The following is a 6,539-nucleotide window of genomic DNA, read 5'->3' on the forward strand; positions in this document are numbered from 1 at the left end:
TACTGAAGCTGAAGCTCAAATATTTTGGCCACCTAATGCGAATAGAAAACTCCCTGGAAAAGACCCTGATGCTGGGAAAGACTGAAGGCAAAAGGAGAAGGGGACGGCAGAGGATGAGATGGCTAGATAGCATCACCAATGCAATGAATATGAACTTGAGCACGCTCCGGGAGAGAGCGCAGGACAGGAAGGCCTGGCGTGCTATGGTCCATGGGGTCACGAAGAGTCGGACACGACTGAATGACTGAATAACAACAAAGGTTTGTCTGCATGATTTTATCACAATTTGAATACGTACAACATGCATCACATATGCATTGCTTGCAACGGACATCCAGAAACCCATAGAAATCACATCTAGATTGGATTACTGTAATAATCTCATAAAGTTGCCTTTGCAAAGTCACCATAAGCTTCAGTTGGTTCAAAATTTGACAGCCAGGGTGTTAGCGGCTGCTTGGTTGCAGGAACACATTACACCCATTTTGCAACAGCTGCACTGTTTACCAGTTCATTTCCAGGCACAACTTAAAGGTGCTGCCAACTACCTTTAAAGACCGACATGGCTTGGGCCCAGGCTACCAAAATGACTACCTGCCTCCTCCCATACCATCCTGCCTCCTTCCTGCATCCTGACTGTGGCTTATGCAAGGCTTTTGGGGATGGATGGGAAAGCTTGTCCCAGGGCATAGTCCAAAGGCACGTGAGGCAGCCACCTTGATGCAGCTAAGCAGGTCTGGGTCTGGTCAGTGCTTGGAGGAGAGACCACCTGGGAACCGCATGTAGCCACCTTGAATTCCACAATGGAAGAAAGGTGGGATATAAATAAATAAATAAATAAATCGCATTCTCTGTCATCTCACCTAAATTGGGGAACGCCCCATCCCTTCCTCAGGAAGTCATTTTGCCCCCCTCTTTGCTTTCCACCACCTAGGTAAGTTTTTTAAAAAAATAGACGAGCTTTTTGCTTGCCTGATAGAGATTTTAAAGGATGACCCCACTTGATTTAGGTGATTTTATCAGCTGCCGTTATTTCAGCTTTTTAGCTCTTGTTAAAATGGCTTTCTTCACTATGGTTATTTTGGTGTTTTTTAAAAAAGAAGAAGATGCAAGCTGCCCTGAACATTGTTTAGCAGTGGAAGGGCAGGATATAAAATTTTCCAATAAATAAATAAATACACACATTTTTTACTACAGCGCAAACCGTACATTTTTTGAAGAGGTGAACGTTTTCTTGTTGCAGTATAGAGCACATCCATGTGAACCATTTCCTTCACTTAACTCACCTTCTTCTGTTCTTAATGCTAGCTGATTCAGAAGGTACGTTTTACTCTGGTATTTCAGATGAAAGAATTACCCATACCTCTGAACATCCAGTTTTGGGGGGTGGTTTAAGTAATGTCTGAGCGTCAAACACTCAGACGAGTCTTCTATGATTTCCTTTTGAGCACACAAATCTAACTAGTATTGAAATCCATGCATTTAAACTAGTGATGTCACTGAAGTTCATCACTACTAGTTCCGAGTTCAGTATACAAACTTGTCCATCTCATAACGTTTAGTTGTATTACAAATCAAGCACCACTTCCCCCTAGAAACCCTTCTCGGCTCAGAACATTCAGTGAGATTCTGCATATGTTTGGTCAGCACTCAGCAGACCAAGTGCTCAACAGCCATCTGCTTTGGTGCATATGCAGAAAAGCAAGCTTATGGATGTCAACTGCATATGCCACAGGCTTGTTCTTATCATAGAAGGCAAGGCAGTGAAAGCTCATTGTGAAGTTATATATGAATTAGGCTGCATTGGTCAGAGATTTTAAAAAACAATATATACGTCCTAAATAAAGTCCAGTTACAGCCTATCTTAGTAGAATATACTCTTGATTTACCATATACTGCACAGAATTAAAATGGCAACACTTGGGTCAGTTGCTCCAACCTCCAGCCATCATCTATTATTTTCCTATTGTTGCAGGAAGTCTTTTGCTGGATTTTTGCAATTTCTAGAAATCCAAGCAAGGTTAATAAATAAGATCACCTGTTTGAATTAAACAAAACCAGAGGGGGGAAATGTCCAAACAGGGTTCATAGAATAGAATAGTAGGGTTTATGCATGTGCCACTTCATTCAGTTAAATGTTCCCATATTGGCATGGGAGCCTAATAAATATTGTGTTTCCACAGAACACAAATGCTCTGTATAGACACAGCAAATTGTTTCAGGATAATCCATGCTGTATTGTAAAGCAGATGTCAATTGGGGAAAAATCACAACCACCATCTCTCTCTCTCTCTCTCTCTCTGTCACACACACACACACACACAAATACCCACTGTGACATTGTGGAACACTATATGCTCCCAATGGTTCCTACATTTACATTTTCACACAATTAGCAAACAGAATTCCTTTATCCACCAACAAGGAAAATAGAAATGGAAAATGCATCTTTGGAGGAAAAAAAAAATCTGATACATCAAGCCAGAACAGCATTCTTAGTTAAGTTCCATGATATTAAAATAGCCAAGTGCATACATGACTCTGGATTGGATACACTTAATATAGGTGTGCAAGCACAGCCAGTTTGATTGGGCTTGAATGTGTCCCTAAGATGGAAACAACACTTTATCTGCTCCCTGAAATGAGTACATCAGGCTTGTAAAATGTCATTCACCTGCAGTGAGTGCCCTGCATGCATACAGCCATTTCTGCACTGCCCAGCACAAGGCAGAGCTGAGCTGATGCATTCAGGGTGTGGAACCTCCCAGCTGCAAAGGACCAGCAACCTTCTGAGGCTTTGAAAGAGACAATCAGGACCATGCGCAATACCTTGGCAGCCACAAAGGGAAGGGGGGAAGAATGTGAGCAGAGCAGAGGATAGGCAATCACTTCCTAATTAATCATTTGCAAACTTGAAGTATATTGATCACTCATATTTTCACTTCAACTGTGTTTCCAAAATAAGGAAGGTGCTCTTAAAGCAATGATCACCATTACATAACCAGAAGCTCTGATGACAAGTATTGGTTTTACAGCCATCATACTTGCACCATGACAACATTCTTGATTAGCTTCCTCATACACTGCTAATAACCCAAGGCAAATGGCACTTCATCGACAACCAAACTTCCAGACTTATGCTCAATGGAAAATGTTTTCTGGCTTTGTTGTTGTTCAGTCATTAAGTCATGTCCGACTCTTCATGACCCCATAAAAAATACTAACTTCCAAGCAACGGCCAAAAAAACCCCCAACTACAAACCTAAAACCAACCAGAAACACTGCATAGGATTATGTATATAATTACATAATTCAATCACTTGCAGGGTTTTTCTGCAAGTGACTGAATCTATTTTCACAACAAATGAAATGGGGAGGATGGGTTTCATTATTTTAATATTAAGGTACAAGGAATCTAAAATGCACCAGGTATTGAAACCTCCAACAAAACCCTTCTAAGCAAATGGTGTGAACACCATGACTGCGTCATTGTAAGAGCACGCCAAGAACCGGACTGGATGCACAGAAAACAGGAGAAAACCCCACATCATATCAACCGCCCAGTGGCACATTCATGGTAGAGACTGAATTTCACGAATCCAGGTGGCATTAGCAACACCTTGATCCTCAACACCTTAAGAGCAAGACAAGCGACTCCATATTGGATGACACACATACATTCACTGCCTATCTGCTCTACGGTCAGGGTTTCTTTTGCACCTGCTATGGCAAAGCCACCATCTCAGTTCTGCAAAATTCACCATCTCAGCACATCAACAGCTGGCGCAACACCACCACGCAGCCCACGGGCGCCAACTTGATCTTCACCATCACCCCCAACAGTTTGGACCCCTACATGTGTTCCCCCATCCCCCATCACATTGTTTCTCTGCATCAGAATCATAAGCCCTGCAACATTGTATCTTCAGCTTTGAGTCAATTCTAGGCCCAGTTAGGCAGAATTAGCTGGAGAGAAAGAAACTAGCAGGTGAAGTGAAAGAACGAAAGCCAGCTGCCAAACTCCCTAATGCTTGGGGGTGAGGAGGGCCGATGTATTTCCCCCCACACCTGTCCAGCTTCTACGTGGGTGTTAAAGTGCATGGGGGCTCTTTCTCTCATACACACAGGAAGAAAAAAATGGAGCAAGGCAAAACCTCAACTTTCCCCCAAGTGCAATACAACTGGAGTATTTGGAGCTTGAGCACGATGCTACTGGCATCGGGGGGGGGGGGCTGCTAAAGGAAGCAGGGATGAGACACACACAGAGAGATCTCTCCTTCACAGAAACACCCACCAGCTCGGGCCCCCACCTCCAAACACACCGATCGCACCTACACGGCATTTTCCCAATGGCCGAGACAGGAGGAAAGGAACACAGAGACACACGCCATACGCAACTGAAATTTTAAAAAAGAGTGGGGAGCGATGAATCAGCCAACTTGCAGTTCCTTCTCCCGTCAGTCCGTCAATCAATCAATCAATCAATCAATGGCCCCTTTTCTCCGCCCCCCCCCCTCCGGCCTTTTAACCCTCCCAATCCCAAAAGTTCAACAGTGCCTCGAAAAACACACGAGAGAGAGTCGAATCACCTGGCTGGGGATGATCCGGCCTGTGTCTTGACTGTCCCCAGCCCTGTGCTCGCTCCTCCGGCTGACCTCACCTCACCGGCTCCCAAGCGCATTCCAGTGCTGGGATCCCCCTCCAGATCTCCCCCTCCCGGGGGGGGACGATTGTGGGCTCCCCGGCTGCCCCCTACCTTGCTCCTCGCTGTCCCCCAACTGGGGTTTGGGTTCCTCCTCAGGGAGGCCGGATCCTCCCCCCTCGGGGGTTTTGCGTTTCTTCGACATCTGGACGGTGTTTGGGAGTTGAGTTTTCTCCTCCCCCCCCCTCTCTCCAGGGAGATGAGGGAGGGAGAAAGAGAGAGAGAGAGAGAGAGAGAGAGAGAGAGAGAGAGAGAGAGAGAGACGCACACCAACCACCGCCGATGGAAAGGAGTCGCTGCTCAAAAAGAGGGGACGAGACTTTGGAGTGGCTGGAGAGCAAGGAGGAGGCAGGGACTTGGAGGAGAAATCCTACAAATCACAACCCCATCCGTGCAAGCCCCACGTCGAAAGAGGGTTGCCTGGTTATAGGAGCTGCCCCCACCTTCTCCTTCCACCCAGCCACCCACCCCGCTCCCCTTCCTCATTCAGCTAGTAGGTGGCGGAGATGCAAAAGGAAGAACGTGGGCAGTGGATGGGGCAGGCCTGGGGATGCGGGTTACAAGGAAGGAAACACACACCCCTGCTCGTTTCTGTCGGATGAGAACACCTGCTAGTGGGGGACGGGGAATGTCATTTAAAATACATTTTTAAAGCAAAACCAAAAATGCCCGATCCTTTTCGACGACCGTGGATGGGCCGGGGGTAGGGAAAGGGAAGGGTTCTGATGAGCCTGACGCAAGTGGAGGTGAGAAGAAATGCCGAGAGCGAGAAGGATCAATCCTCGCCAGAGCCTCCTCGGCGCTGCGCGGGGGCTGACTCGCCGGCAGGGGGTCCCGTGCTTTGGGAACCGGGATGGGGGATCGCGGAGCCGGGTAGGTGAAGTCCACGGAACGGAAGCGAGCGAAGGAGACCGATCTTTCTTACAGGATCTCTCCTACTGGGTTGGGGGGGGGGGGTTGCATTGTCTACTTCTGCTCGCCTCCTCCTAGCCCAGGGAGTTGCGCACTTAAGCCGCGATCCTAAGCAGTACTCCCTAGATTTAGCCTGCCCCACTTACCTGGAAGTAAACCCCATTGAACTCAGTAGGAATTACTTCCGAGTAGAGGCTTGGATAGGATTGTAAGTAAGAAAGACTGTGTGTTGGATCATCTGGCTCTTAGGAAGCCTTGCAGCTGATGCTTCGCAGCTAGCTGGGGAGGTTCAGCTGAACGGTCTGTCTGTCTGTCTGTCTCTCTCTCTCTCACACACACACACACACACACACACCTTTGTAACCCTTTCCATTCCAAACTATATGCACATATCATCCACACAGGCGCGCGCGCTGTTTTTCCAAGTCTAGTCCACTTTCGCTCGCCTTCCCCTTCCTGCCTCCCTTCCATCTGGTCCCACCTTGCAGTCCTAGGCTGATCGTCCTCTTTTCCCCGCCCCCACTTATTTTCTTAGCAACTTACCCCCAGAACTACGCAGTAAGCTTGATGTCAGCTGTTTCGCCCTCCAAGGCAACTTTGAGAGAAAGGGCGTGCCGGCCGTTTCAGTCCAGATGACCCAAAGGGGACGAGATCGGGGAATCGGTCGCCGCAAAAGCGGCTGGAGTTCAGGGACCCCTGAAGACCCCCGCCCCGCCCCCCGCCCCCAGGTTTTGCTGGCGCCAGCAGTCGGAGCCGCAGGGGGGAGAGCGCCTCCTTCCCCTCCGGGGCTTGGGGAGCATCCCGCGCTCAACAAGTCTTCCTTCCAGCGCGCATCCGAGGACCACGGATTGGCTGGGTCCCATTTCCGTCCGGCGGCCCCTTCGCAATCTACGCCGCCACCGCGCGACCGCGACCCCGCGGATCC

The 6,539-nt window shown here is 48.1% G+C and overlaps 1 long non-coding RNA gene across 1 annotated transcript in view; it reads right to left on the reverse strand.

Moving 5' to 3' along the window:
* The window catches only part of LOC146359732 (uncharacterized), an 87,940-nt gene extending 82,930 nt beyond the window's left edge, over positions 1-5,010 (reverse strand). Inside the window, exon 1 of the long non-coding RNA XR_014786757.1 lies at positions 4,757-5,010. This is a non-coding gene — a long non-coding RNA (uncharacterized LOC146359732). The remainder of the gene's footprint in view (positions 1-4,756) is intronic.
* Between the last annotated feature and the right edge of the window lie 1,529 nt (positions 5,011-6,539).

Source organism: Heloderma suspectum, chromosome 1 (genome assembly GCF_057233095.1).
Source record: "Heloderma suspectum isolate Gila_16-S chromosome 1, 16-S_ref, whole genome shotgun sequence".
Taxonomy (NCBI): Eukaryota; Metazoa; Chordata; class Lepidosauria; order Squamata; family Helodermatidae; genus Heloderma; species Heloderma suspectum.